The sequence below is a fragment of the Hyperolius riggenbachi genome, chromosome 1 (assembly GCF_040937935.1).
Source record: "Hyperolius riggenbachi isolate aHypRig1 chromosome 1, aHypRig1.pri, whole genome shotgun sequence".
Classification (NCBI taxonomy): Eukaryota; Metazoa; Chordata; class Amphibia; order Anura; family Hyperoliidae; genus Hyperolius; species Hyperolius riggenbachi.
Window position 1 is genome coordinate 258,654,175 of NC_090646.1, and position 15,441 is coordinate 258,669,615.

Consider the following 15,441-nt stretch of genomic DNA (forward strand, 5'->3'; position numbering starts at 1 on the left):
ACTGACTTTCAAAGTAGCACAATTAAATTGCAACCCTATACAAGCATGTGGCTGTTACTATGGTCTCCTTACTGATCCCTATATGGCTAAGCAGATAAGATCGAATCTTCCAAAATGTTATGCACAGTGTTGACATCACTAGCAAGATGGCAGCACCTAAGTAGGCAAAAACACAGCAGATATCACCTTTGGAAAGATGCTATAGTGTAAAGATACCGTTGTAAGCATATATATTTAAGATGCAGATATTGTATATATTAAAGCATTAAATACATGTTTGCTTTTAGTAACACACAACCACTGTGGGCATGTTTATTTTAAATACTTGGTTCAAGTCCAGGGTTTCTTAATGTTTGTCGTAGTTAATTAATTTCAAAAAGTGCACCTTTTAGATTTTTACCTTTTCTACTGCTGTCTGCCTTGCTTCAGCTTTTAGTAACTTCACAGGTGCAGAGCGCTGCTGACCACGGGAGTGCGAACGATGAGGCACATGGTCAGTGCTGCCCATGCGCAGTAGTCTGCAACTACGGCCTCATTTACACTATACGCTGAAAAACGGATGCGTTTTATCTTGCCTTAGCAGCATAATGTAAAAAAAGCTTTCAGTTAAAATGCGTATAGATGAGTGTTTCTCACACCTTCCTCGTGACTCCCCAATGGTGCATGTTTTGCAGGCAATCTCTCCTATGCACAGGTGGGGTAATAAGTGTCTCAGTTAGGTGGATTCCATGTAGCTGAGACACTAATAATCCCTCCCATGCATAGGGGACATTGCCTGCAAAACATGCACCGTTGGGGAGTCATGAGGACAGGTTTGAGATACACTGGTATAGTGTGAACTTTGCCATAGGAAAACATGGACATTTCTTTGAAGATCAGTTGTCCTTTCAGTTATAACTGAGAACAACTGATATAGTGTAAAAGGACCCTACCAAGGCGAATCCCCCTATCTCAGGTATAATTTAGTATTTGTATCTAGATGATTTTAATCTTTGTTAATATTATTTTAAAATAAAAACATTATAGTTAGAAGCCAGTACTCTTTTTGACTCGGTGAAAAGGAGATAGGAATGTTTAAAAACCATTAAAACACAAATAAGGGTATACTTCCTATAATTGTATTTTTGCCAAAGAGTTCTTCAGATAATGTCGCTTTCAACATCAGGGAATGTAGCAAACTGGATTGTGACTCTTGGTGGATACCTGTAACCTCAGAGATTCTGAAAACATGAGAGAGACCAGGAGCCCAATGGTGCGATATTGATGCTATGAGTGGATATATTTAAATAATATATACTCGCAAAGGTGGATTGCAAGAACTTGCTACTTCCGTCAGAGCCTGTGGGAAATTGACTGTCTCCGCTCGGTATCCCAGGACTGCTGTGCCAATGCTGGTTGGTTTCTCTACTTGTAGTTTTTAAAGAACTCAATAGTCTTCAAAACTATAAACCCGGTTTTAATATTTTTTATTGAGGTTTTAAAAGTTTTAACAGTCATTAAAATGACATTGTACAGTCTTAGTTATAATAATATATTAACATAAAGATTTAAGTATAAAGGACCAAAATAACAGTCCCATACACATACTCATAACAGAACTGTAAAATATAACTGTAAAATATAATGTTCCAGTGTAGTAGCATATTGCATTCTTCGTTACATCTATTGTGTTGATAGTGTTTTTATTAATTCAAATCCAACACACAAAACAATAAATGGCTATAAATTAGCCATTTATTGTTTTGTGTGTTGGATTTGAATGAATAAAAACCCTTGGACCTTACCTGCGGGTGTGCGGATTTCATCCTCCTTGTGTCTTGACCTGCCGCCTGGTTTCCAGCACCTTGCACACGGTAATAGAGGTAGAGCGGTCTTTCTACAAAAAACGTATTGTGTTGATAGTGTTCAATGGAGCTGTACTTCTGGAAAATGGGGGAGTAAGACCCCCTACTGAGATTCCAGAAGACGCATCCAGGGATTTTAACAATGTAATGAATATATAAGCTTTAGATGGTTGTCCAACATTAACGTAGTAAGGATCTATAACACTGGGATATTCCTTATAAACTCTATGTATCATGCTTACCTTGTTACACTTCTATATATCACTGCTATCAGTGGAGCTATCGACCCAGGTAGAGGACAATGTCCCCTACTACTGGGGACTCCATCCACCAATACTTACCATAATATCACACAGTTATTCTGGCATAATACTATTACTCATATATCAGTTACCTGTTATTAATGAGAAAACCTCAATCATTGTAATTATATCAATAACTAACATAAACTAGTATCTAATCTATACTACTGCTTTCAAGATATTATTCACAAAATCTTATATAAAACATGGAACTATATCTTCTGTATAATATGTCCATCAATAACCATAAACATAATTATAACTACAGCAGAGTTTTTAGCTTAAGACTGAATCAGTGAGAGATCACCTATATTCTGCAACATATAGGTAGATGAAATATTAAAATAAGTCATCAGGTACTAACAGTATTAACAAGGATCTAATAATTTTGATTCCTGGTATATCATAGGTCACAGACTTGCCCTGTCCAGGAAAGCATTCAAATTTCCACATTTAATTGACCATGATTTCTCTGCTTTGAGATTAAAATCTGTTCTCTTAAGAATTTCTTCCACCAAGTCGCAGAACTAAATAAGCATTTCGCAACACTGAGACGCATACACAACATGGAGAAGAGCTTGGATCTCACGATCCAGACACTGGATGGAACCGTTGAAGATGAGGAGGGTGGAGTACAGCCGGACCAAGAAGCAGAGGCAGCCGCTAGTTGGGTCACAGTTAGAAGAGGTAGGGGAAAAAGTGGCAGGGAGGCTAGTCCCGAGTTGTCCCTCACTAATAAGTATGCTTGTTTGCGTAAAATTGGGGTGGAGGATTCTGGAGTAGCAATGCTGCAGCAGGATGTGCTCCTTAGCAACCAAGGGGCAGACTGCTGCAAAGAGAAAGGGAATAGGAGTGCAGCTAAGGCTAGACAGGTACTGGTGGTAGGGGATTCAATTATTAGGAGCACAGATAGAGTAATCTGTCGAAGAAACCGGGAATGCCGTACAGTCTGTTGCCTCCCGGGTGCTCGGGTTCAGCATGTAGCGGAAAGAATTGACAGATTACTGGGTGGGGCTGGGGAAGACCCGGCTGTCATGGTACACATTGGCACCAATGACAAAGTTAGTGGGAGATGGAAGGTCCTCAAAAATGATTTTCAGGTACTTGGAGATAAACCTAAAGCAAGGACCTCCAAGATGGTGTTTTCTGAAATACTGCCAGTGCCACGTGCTACATCTGAGAGACAGAGGGAGCTTAGGGAGTTAAATAAGTGGCTGAGAAATTGGTGTAGGAAGGAAGGGTTTGGGTTCCTGGAGAACTGGGCAGACTTTGCAGTCGGCTACAGGTTCTACAGCAGGGATGGGCTGCACCTTAATGGGGAGGGTGCAGCTGCATTGGGGGAGAAGATGGCTAAACGGTTGGAGGAGATTTTAAACTAGGATCTGAGGGGAGGCGGGAGGATAAAGTCTCAATACGTAGACAAGATGAGGTAAAAAGACAGTGGGAACCTAACATTATGGGGGGTGGAGAGGGGGGTGGGGACAGTGTAAAGATTAAGGAGGTTGGTAAAAATTCAAGTAGCCCATTTCATGTAAACAAAATTGGTAAATGTGGTGGTAAAAATATAAAGTGCATGGTAACCAATGCTCGGAGCCTTGCAAATAAAATAGACAAACTAGAGTTCATTCTGAATGACAAAGGCTATGACATTGTGGGAATAACCGAGACATGGATGGATGAAAGCCATGACTGGATAGCTAATTTAAAAGGATACAATGTGTTTAGGAGGGATAGAACAGGGACAAAAGGTGGAGGGGTTTGTCTCTTTGTTAAGAATTCTCTTACAGCTGTCCTCAACGATGAGATGGAGGAAGATTGCGAAGATGTGGAGTCCGTTTGGGTAAATATTCATGGTGGAAATAAAAGTTGCCAATTGCTTATTGGGGTATGCTACAGGCCACCTCTTATTAATGAAGCTGCAGAACTGCGATTACTACAGCAGATTGAAAAAGCTGCAAGTAAAAATGAGGTCATAATTATGGGCGACTTCAACTTTCCAGACATTGACTGGAGTATTGAGGCTACCCATTCTGGTAAAAGCAGCAGATTTCTGGCAACACTACAGGACAATTACTTGACTCAAATGGTAACTGAACCAACTAGGGGGAATGCGTTACTGGATCTGATCATTTCTAATAGACCAGATAATGTATCAAATGTGCAGTGTGAGAATCTGCTCAGCTGCCTGTGCAGACAGGCAGCTTTTTGACCACTGTTCAGGTCTGCATTCTGCAGGTCTCTTTAAGAGAGACTTTTTGTCAGTATTGCAGCTTGCTGCTGAGGAATTTGCATACATTCGTTATGCAAATCCCCTACCTGCCTCCTGTGATGACTGGCAGTATAAAGGTTGGAATTACCCACAGTCCTTTGCTGGTCATTCCTTCAGGGTTTGTAGTAAACACTCCTAGAGAGTGTCAGCCATGCTACTTCTTGTTGAAGTTATCTTAGAGTAATTCTGGGGACTGCACTAGGCAGTTTCTTTAGTGCCGTTAGGATTGCTTATCTGTTTTTGTCTGTTGCGACTGTCCTGTCCCAGCGGTGGTCGATAGGAAGTCGTTCTGTGTGTCTGGGTGCTAACCGGAACAGCGGTTGTTACTCGTAGCCCCTTCTGATCTGTCTTCCCTGGATCGCACTCGCCTTGCGCTAGTGCTGTGGATCCTTCTGTTCTGTCTCCCTGGATCGCACTCGCCTTGCGCTAGTGCTGTGGATCCTTCTGTTCTGTCTACCTGGATCGCACTCGCCTTGAGCTAGTGCTGTGGATCCTTCTGTTCTGTCTTCCCTGGATCGCACTCGCCTTGCGCTAGTGCTGTGGATCCTTCTGTTCTGTCTACCTGGATCGCACTCGCCTTGAGCTAGTGCTGTGGATCCTTCTGATCTGTCTTCCTGGATCACACTAACCGCTAGCGGTAGCGGCTGTGGATCTTTCTGATCTGTGTTTCTGCTTGGATCACACTTGCTCTGACGGAAGAGCGGTGGATCCTTTCTGCCTAGTTCCTGTTTCACGTTTGTCTGTCTTGTCTGATACGAACGCTTGCTGTAGGCTCAGTGAGGTAACCGTTAAGCAAGCGCTCGCGTTCTCTGTTTCGTGTTTGTCTGTCTTTGGTTAGTTAGGCGTGCTTGTCTCTGTAGTGCGTAACACGCGGAGACCGTGCACCAACGCGTGCACTGTTGCGAATGAGTGCGGTGTTCGCGCTCAGCTAGCGTTTGTTATTTTCCTTATCTTTCTCTTTGTATGATTTTCTGTGCCTTTGCTACCCTGGTGCTCTGTCCTGCTCAGTCTTGTGTCGCTATTGGCAATCGCCATTCTTGTGATTACGTTTCCTAGTTCGTTTCCGCCGTTGTGTGTTCGCCGTTGCTGGGTGGCGACTAGTTTGGTGGGCACACATTGGTTCTGTCCCTTTGCTTTGTTCCCTGTGGGCTATCCAGCCCTGCCTGATTGTACCTTGTCCTGGATCTGTACAATTCCCAAGTGGCATCTGTGGCTGTGCAGCGGCTGTGTTCGCCTGCACTCCACAGCGCCATCTGCCGGTGGGAATTGCCCTCTGCGGGTGCATAGCACCTAGCCTGGGTGTCCTCAATTATACGCTTGTGGAGGAAATCCGCCGCGTCAGCGCACGTCTGGTGCCCTGACCACGGAGACGATTCCACATTCGTTACATGCAGGTTCAAAAAAATTTGGGAAATAGTGATCACAACATGATAATGTTTGATCTGGTGACTGATAGGCCACGGGGCAGCGGGATCACTAAAACCATGAATTTTATAAAAGCAAAGTTCAATCAAATTAGGCAGGCACTAAGTTTGGTGAACTGGGATAATGTACTACAAGGGGAAGACACTGAAGGGAAATGGCAAGCTTTTAAACTTATACTCAATCAATATTGTAGTATGCAAAAAAGAAATTAGGCAGGCAAAGATTGAAGCTGAAAAACAAATCGCTAAGGATATCAAATCTAACCCAAAAAAGTTTTACAAGTACATTAACTCTAAAAAAAGAAAGGTTGACTGTATAGGACTCCTAAAGGATGAGGGTGGGAACTCAATTGTGGATGACCAAGGTAAGGCAGAGTTATTAAATGCTTTCTTTGCTTCTGTCTTCACAAAAGAAACAGCACTGTTGCAAACTACCGAGGCGGAAGAGTCTCAATCTTCTAACTGTAATATTAAATACTTAACGCAGGAAGAAGTGAAGGCAAGATTAAATAAATTAAAAATAGACAAGGCACCTGGCCCGGATGGCATGCATCCTTGGGTCCTAAGGGAATTAAGTTCAGTTATAGATAAACCCCTTTATCTTATCTTTTGTGACTCTCTTGCAGCTGGCAGAGTCCTAGTGGATTGGCGTACAACCCACGTTTTCCCATTATTTAAGAAGGGCAAAAAATCAGATCCAGGAAATTATAGACCTGTTGTGAGAAAACGTGGAAAAGCCGCCGCCAATACTCAAGGTGAGGCGGCTGATTCCGCGTTCAGCATGGCAGCTGGCGCGCAGGCGGAGCACGGAGAAACCGCCGCATGCTCTGACATTAGGGCGGCGGATTCCGCGTCCAATGCGGCAAGTTGCTCGCATAGGCCTGCTCCTCTCAGCAATGCGGAATGCGGAGAAAACGCCGCACGCACTGACAGCGGTGCGGCGGTTTCCGCATCCAACTCAGCAGAAGCATTACAACACATGACTGGTGTGGCTGGGACTGATAGTCCACACTGGTTTAGGAGGACGCGCGCGCACGCAGAGAGGCAGGGCCTTTATGGCAGTCAGAAGAGGGTCAGCTGACCAAGCTGGTCAGCTGACAAGTTCAGCAACCTTCATTGGTCCAGCACTTAGGGGAGGCGCTGGAGAGCGCTAGTGTATATATACTAGGTGCTGGTCATTCATCTGGTGTCTGCCGTTGCGATCACTACATGGTAGCACTCAGACATTGTCAGTATCTGTGGTATTTAGACCAGTTTCCAAGGTGTTGATGGCCAAGGATCTCACACCTTAGTCTAGGAAATCTGTTACTATTTGTATTATTCTCTAGTTCAGTTTCCAAGGTGTTGATGGCCAAGGAACTCACACCTTAGTCTAGGAATTCAGTATCATCTGTATTATTTGTCATATTCTAGACTAGTTCCTGGAGTGTGAGAATCTTGGAGTTCACACTCAAGCTTAGGCATTGTTGATTATTTGTTATGACTTTCGGCTCTCCTGACCATTCTCCTGATCTCTGATTTTGTACTTTGTCATTCTGTCATTTTGTTACTGAACCCAGCTAGTCTCTGGAATCTGCATCTGCCTCCTGTCTCTGTACTGTATCTGTCCGTGTGGTTACGACCTGGCCTGTCCAACCTCGAGAACTATCTATCCTGTTAAGAGATAGTTCACAGATCTGTTAGTGACACTGCCCATTGGTGTCACTCACGTTCTGTCCTTCCCTCTATCTTAGCCTGGCTCCGCCCCTTGGGGAGCATCAGACCTGTGGAAAGAATCTGATCCATATCAGTAGCTCTTACTGTCTAGCACCCATCTTACGGGTGCTTTCCTCAAAGTATTACTGTTGCACCAAACACTCTCATATCTCAGGTGTCCAGAGGTTAGAAGATATATTTGATTATCGGCGATACTGCAGATCATCAATAATCGGGTATATTCTGCATTCTCTGTGATACTGCAGACCGGTAATCAGACTCTCTCTGTGTTACACCGATCGTTACACCTGTAAGCTTAACATCAGTTGTATGCAAACTATTTGAGGGGTTACTAAGAGATACTATACATGACTTCATAGTAGAAAATAATCTTATTTCTCAGCATCAACATGGGTTTACTAAAGACAGGTCCTGTTTGACTAACATGCTCTGCTTTTATGAGGTAGTGAATGCTAATATGGAAATTGGGAATGCTGTAGATGTGAAATACTTGGACTTTGCAAAGGCCTTCGACACTGTTCCCAACAAAAGTCTGGTGCAAAAGTTGAGGATGCAAGGACTGGGGAAGAGTCTGTGTTCATGGATATGGAACTGGCTAATAGACAGAAAACAAAGAGTTATGGTCAATGGATCGTACTCAAAATGGGAGACTGTTAGCAGTGGGGTCCCACAGGGGTCTGTTCTGGGTCCAGTGCTCTTCAATTTATTTATTAATGACCTAGTAGATGCAGTAGTGAGCAATGTTGCTATTTTTGCAGATGATACAAAATTGTGCAGAATCATCAACTCTCAGGAAGATAGTGTCATATTGCAACAGGATCTGGATAGGATGGCTATATGGGCACATACATGGCAGATGAAATTCAATGTTGACAAATGTAAAGTCATGCATTTTGGACGTACTAATGGTCTAGCACCATACAAAATAAATGGGATACAGTTGGGGACATCAAACTTGGAGAAGGACTTAGGAGTACTCATTGACAACAAGTTAAATAATCGTACTCAATGCCAAGCAGCTGCAGCTAAAGCTAACAAAATTTTGGGAGGCATTAAAAGGGAAATAAAAACTTGAGATGCTAGCATAATATTGCCCCTGTTTAACTCTCTAGTAAGGCCACATCTGGAATATGGAATTCAGTTCTGGGCACCACATTACAAAAAAGATATTGCAGTTTTAGAGCAGGTGCAGAGACGAGCAACAAAATTGATACGTGGGATGGAAGGTCTCACTTATCAAGAAAGGTTAGATAAACTGGGTTTATTTAGTCTAGAGAAAAGACGCCTTAGAGGGGATCTAATTAACATGTATAAATACATCAGAGGGCAATATAATAGCTTGGCGGATGAGCTTTTTGTCCCTAGGCCTTCTCAAAGGACTAGAGGACATGATCTGCGCATGGAGGAAAAATGTTTTAGCCATTTATTTAGGAAAGGGTTCTTTACAGTAAGAGTGATTAAGATGTGGAATGCATTGCCACAGGAAGTCGTTATGGCAAACTCTATACCTGCATTTAAAGGGGGCTTAGATGCTTTCCTTGCGTTGAAAGACATCCATGGCTACAATTACTAGGTAATGCCTAATGATGTTGATCCAGGGATTTTATCTGATTGCCATCTGGAGGCGGGAAGGAATTTTTCCCTTTAGGGGCTAATTGGACCATGCCTTGTAAGGGTTTTTTCGCCTTCCTCTGGATCAACAGGGATATGTGAGGGAGCAGGCTGGTGTTGTACTTTATACTGGTTGAACTCGATGGACGTATGTATTTTTTCAACCAAAATAACTATGTAACTATATAATGATAGGCATTTTCTAATTTGTAACTATAATCATTCTAGTCACTATACAAATATGATTATGTATCATCCTTTCCTTTGGGGGCAAGTCCATGGTTTTAAGGTGGAGTAGAGCCATAGTTGGGGGAATCGGATCTAGGAACATAGAAAGTTGTTTATGAAATTCAGTTATACTTTTCCATAGTTTTTTAATTTTTGGACATTGCCAAAATATATGTACTAGAGATCCCACTTGCTGGCAATAGTGGTGATGTCTTATTATCGAATCTGGATTTTTTTTTTCCGGTGTCATATACCAAAGCCAAATCATTTTCAGGAAGTTTTCATAGTGAGACACGCAGTGTGAGGATTTTTTAAATCGATTTATAGGCCAATTCCCAGTCTTCTTGGTCTATATCTGTCTGTAAAATCTCCTGCCATTTAATAAGTTGCCATTTAGGTGTTTGGTCAACCAAGTCTAGGAAAAAATCAATAGAAAATAGCTGTACCCTTGTGTTTGTTTCCTTCTAATGATATTATTTTTATTTATTTGTGTAGTAAGAGAGATAGGGTCAGATCCATATTTGGTTAGGAATTTTTTAATTTTGAAATATTTCATTTTATCAGTCACAGGAGGAATATTGTATCTTGAGATTAATTCTTCAAATGGTTTGATCACTGAACCATCCATTAGGTCCTCAATACTTTTAATTCCACATTTTAACCAATTATCCAACAAAACCCCTTTGACTACAACATGAGGATGTGTTATAGGTATTGATCTAGTTATGGTTAAGGGGTCATCTTTACCATACTTTATTATTTCTTTCCATATTCTTACTGTGTTGGCTGTGATGGGGTTTGATATTTTATGTTGTACATTCCAAGTCAGCCTGGCTTCTAAAAAAGGTTTATATTTTGTATTTGGAAGAACTTCTTGTTCAATTTGCACCCATTGTTTATTTTGATCTTCTGTCCATGCTGACCTGGACTGTTCCAACATTTTGTAATATTTTTCTAGATCTGGGACACCTAATCCTAAATTTGTTGTATGAGTGGTGAGAATCTTGTTGGAAAATCTCGAATGTTTATTTATCAAAATTAATTTATTTCAATTTTTTTGTAAAGAGTTGAAAATTTTTTGGGGAAGTTTGATTGGGAGATTTCTAAACAAATACAATAACTGGGGTAAAATCGTCATCTTAAATGCCGCCAATCTGCCTAACCAGGAAAATTCTTTCAAACTTTGAAAGTGATTCTAATTGTGATTTTAATCTAGCTATCCAGGGCCAAAACTATAAACCCAAAGGGTATAATATTGTCTGAACTAACACTGGTGGATGTGCCCTACGTATAACACTACACAAACTTGTAAGCTGTAAGTCATGAGCGTGAGTACCTCTTATCAGTCACACTTGTGACTTCTTATCAGTTACTCTTGTGACTTACAGCTTACAAGGCACTTTATTGACCTGAGGAAGTGGGCCAGCACCCGTGAAACGCATTGTCTTATGTGCATGAATAAATATTTTTCCGTGGTTTGTCCTTCTAATGAGGTAAGACACAATGGTGTTTATGTAGAAAAGGCTGATAACATAGCACACCATGCGGCAATGTTCCCGGCCTATACTGAACCTAGCACCAATCTTTGCACCGATAGCGCAAGAGTGTTACCATAGCAATGCATGTAAACAGTGTGTGCATGGTACAGCAGTAGTGTAGCACACGCTATGCTACCCCCGTACTGTGAGTACACTGTTTACGTTTTGTTGCTATGGTAATGCTCTGATGCTGTTGGCACAACCAGTGTTACTGGGTTCTGTATAGGTCAGCGACATTGCTTTGTGATGTTTAATGTTATCGGCCCTTTCTGCACCAACCCTAATATCTCTTACATAGTAAATTTTAGTTTGTATATTGTTAAACCTAGGGCGCCTCCACCAGTGTTTGTTCAGGCATTATCAGGGAGCTTTTCATAACTGGTGCATAGTTTAGTAAGACCAAGACATCATTTACACCAAGTAGAGCTGAGCTTGAACTTGACAGACTCACTTTCAAGTCAGTGGAAAATTGGAAATCAAGTTGTCAACAAGAGTTGTCTTAGATGGGCAGTTCAATATGAGCGTTCAATATGAGCGTGTATCTGTAGTGCTAAATGACAGCTCTCCCCATGCTTTTCTCAGGTGCAGCGCAAAGGAGATCCTACATGCTTTTCACCAAGTCAGAAATAGCACTGTGCTATACATATAATTATTTTATTTAAAAATAATATTAACACTATATGAAATGCTGGGGATATAAAGTATATGCTGAAAACAGCAGGTACATGTTTGTAGCTCACATATACTGTACAAAGCTTTGCAAACATAGTATCGGTAATTGCCATCAGGGTTAACAAATGATGACATGGCACACTCTGAATAGGAGGAGATACCCATGATACATAGTTGCAAATTGAAGAAAAGTGGCCCACAGCAAGGCTTCTTTGTTACTTCTTTTTTCTTTGAGAGTATCCAAAGTGGGGCATATATGGCAATAGACTGAGAGCTGACTTTCCTAGTGGTTGTCCTATAACACCATTAGGTATATAGTAAAGGCAAGAAGGTGGTCGTCTACTCAATCCGGTTCATGATTTGCAATTCTCAAGATATCACAGTGGCAGATGGTTGGTGACAAATGCAGCATAGATGCTTCTAGCACTATTTTGCTCTGCCAAGATGAGTATTATGAGCATTTATGTATGGCACTGACAATTGAATTTAGTAGAAACAATATTCGTATAGATTTATATAGCATTAACATTTTCTGCAGCACTTTACAGAGTACATCCCACAATTCATGTCACCAAATGTCTCTCAGAGGAACTCACAATCCTTTTCATCATCATACTCTGATGTTCCAACCAAAGTCTATGGTTGTTGTTTGAAGGAAATCAATGAATTTATATTACTTTTTGGGATATGGTAGAAAAATGGAATTCCCAGAGGAAACCCATTACAAACACAACAAGATCATACAAGCTACATGCTGCCCTGGTGCAGGATTGAATCTGGGACATTTACACTGCAAGGCGAGAGTACTAAGGATATGCTGTGTTCACACGCTAAATGAGACCGGGTAAATAATGACTGAGAATCTAGAGTGTGTACATCGGCCCCCGATGCCAACCGGCACCTTGGCCAGTGATCAGCCAGGGTGATTGATTTGGTGGAGTGGAGCTCAAGAGCATTGTTCTCTCCCCTACCCCTCCCGTGGAGTGATGTCACTCCCACGCCGCTTCACCTGCCCTGCGATGTTGCCCGAGGCATTACATCTCGATCACTGACAGATGACATGCCTTCTACATGCATATCGGGCGTAAGTCACCATACACCCCTCATTTATGTATACTTTCAAACATGCAGACCTGTGTGCAGTGACATATCTTGTGACTATGGACCACAACTGCAGCAGGCCTCATGCATGGCATTCTCAGTTCATGCCTGCAAGTAATTTCACACTGAGCAAAACTGATATATGATCCTTTGTAATCATGACTTGTCATATAATGAAACCTGTTCTATCGCAAGAAGTGCCCTTTGACTGTGGTCATAAAAATGCATTCTGTTTTCTTGATTAGCTTAAGATTGTTTCTCAGCCTTTGCTCATCATACTTTTAAAGGATAAGTGCACTTTTAAAAAGCCATATATTTATTTAATACTCCACTTCAGGGAACTATAAAATAAGCATCACTTATTGCAGAAATGGGCTTAATAAACCATGTTATGCATATTTATATATGACAACCAGGTATATATTGTTCTGTGCATACAAGCTGAAAGGAGGAAGTTTGCATTGTGATCAGTCTCTGTTAAATGGTATAGGTATGCAGGTTTAACAGTGTGAGTTTCATTGAAAGTGGCAAGATGCAGACTGATGACCTGACCAGTTAGCTGCTGTTGTGTGCTGCCCAACCAGTAGGCAGAGGGCGGGTCTGTGTTCTGATTATGGTTAAGGCGGGATTTATACTTTTTCACCCCTAGGCCAAGTATTTTGGGGCTTCCCTTACAAGTGCAGCAGTGCCCCTCCCATTCCATGTGCTACCCCCTCTTCCATGTGTATAACCATTGTACTGAAGACCCTTTCTTTCATGCACAGCTCTCTTGGACACCAGCTTCCCTTTTCATGTGTTGCTCCTCATTTGCAGCATTTCCCTTCATTTGTAGCATCCCCTATTTCCTGTCCAGGTACCCTTTTGGGCTGCAGCCACCCAAGGCTCTGACAGCCTTGTATCTTAAAACAGAGTTAATAATGCAAAATCTACCCCCCAAGCTTTATATATTTACAGGTTGGGAACTTATCCCCGACCCCCACCCCTCCTTTTTAATCTCTCTGTTTTATGATGATTACATTTATTTTGTTTTGTGTTTCCTTGTATATGAGATCCTGAATATTTATTTTTACTTAGTTTAGTTACCTTTCTCCTTTATATCTTCCAATAACGGAACATCCTTTTTGTGAATTAGTATAATAAACAATCACTTAATGAGTTTGTACTATTGTTCTGCATATTTTGCTTCTCTGGGCCGTATTCAATTTAAAATTCTTCTAAGTTTTCGTGGTTCAAAGGGCATTTTATTCGCAAGTTCTGAAAATATCACCTGGGAGAAAACGTAAATTGCATCTGGGCCCCTTTCTTCTAACTGTAACTCATTTAATATATGTGATTATCTTGCTAGCGTTAAAATGTAACTGTGTTTACAATTGTAAGTATGGTAACTCCTGGAAAGATCTCCATAGGCTGGCGTCACACTTCACAAAATCGCAGCCATGAGCAACATTTCAGATGCTGACCACAGAACAACGGAGAAGCATGTGAGGACAGCAAAGGAGTCCTCAGCCTGCATGGGGCTGGAGGAAGCCCCAGGTAGGTATATATGGTGCACTACTCTGTTCATCTCAGGTGCACGTTAAGGGTGCTGTACAGACATCTTGCTCAGCTAATGCTAATGCACCTCAGCTTAGTTTAGTATAGCATTTGCCTCAGGCTCCAACCAGACCAGAAATGGAACATCAAAGTGGACAATACACTGTCTTTGCTCGTTCCTTCCCCTTCAGCAGTGGAGCAGTGCAATACTTACCTGCCTCCGTGTTGCTTCTGGAGAAAAAAACAAGATCAAATGTGGCCCAAGGCAAAATGCTATCATTCACTTCCCCCATAGTGTGTTAGGGGGTGTTTTACCAGCCACAGATGGGCCCCCATGGTAATTTTACTGAGGGGTCCTATGAGTTGTTGCTCAAACTGACAATGTTTCAACCAGAAACACTGTCACCAGTGTGCTCCTCTGGGTGGGAAGGCAGTGTTCTGATATTGTTTTACTGCTTACATTGATGCACATTTGCTATCGGGTCTTGTGTTTGACACTTGTGAACTAGGCACACATTAGAAGATGTTGTTAATAAGTTACTGATTAGATTTTCTAGAAACATTAAATCTGATTAAAAGCTTCCTCTTTCTTGTCTGGTGTTGTTTTGTTGTCTCTTACTCCAATACTAACTCCTCCCCATAATTACTGTCTGTTAGTGTACCATGAGGTTTTGTTCTTGGACCATTTCTATTCTCCATCTATGCACAGGGGCTGGGAAAAGTAATATACTCTATTGATTTTTAGCATAACTTCTACAGTGATAACACCCGACTCTGTCTCTCAGCTTTTGACATCTGTACCCTATGATTTGTTCCTTACTGTTTGTCTGCTGTTTCCACATTCATGTCATCTCGCTTCCTCAAACTTATTATGAGTAGAATGGAACTTGTTTTCACATCTGAAAAAAAACTTTATTTTGATTTGCACATTAGGGATTTGTGAGCAGTGGATAATAAACTCCCATTACTTCTTTGCTAATCATTCTCATACACTATATATTTATGCTGCTGTTTTATAGCATGCTACTCAGTGAGGTCCCATAACAATCCATCAAATATCTTTCCTATAATAGAAGTTATAATTAGTCCTATAGTTACTAGGTGAAGACCTTGAACTTTCTTTAAATATAGGTAGAGACTGGCATTGTGCCAAACCATTGGTAACATCACAGCACCTAAAACAATCTTAAAATGTTAAGTGTG

General features: G+C 41.4%; 1 protein-coding gene across 4 annotated transcripts in view; it reads left to right on the forward strand.

Annotated features, from left to right (window-relative positions):
- Positions 1–15,441, forward strand: part of SLC4A4 (solute carrier family 4 member 4) — a 403,790-nt gene that overhangs the window by 31,627 nt on the left and 356,722 nt on the right. Inside the window, exon 1 of one of the 4 annotated variants that reach the window (XM_068233382.1) lies at positions 916–955. The exons of the other annotated variants lie outside the window; for them this stretch is intronic. The gene's annotated coding sequence lies outside the window, so the exon portion shown is untranslated. Of the gene's footprint in view, positions 1–915; positions 956–15,441 lie in introns of those variants that run through there. 4 annotated transcript variants of the gene reach the window in all.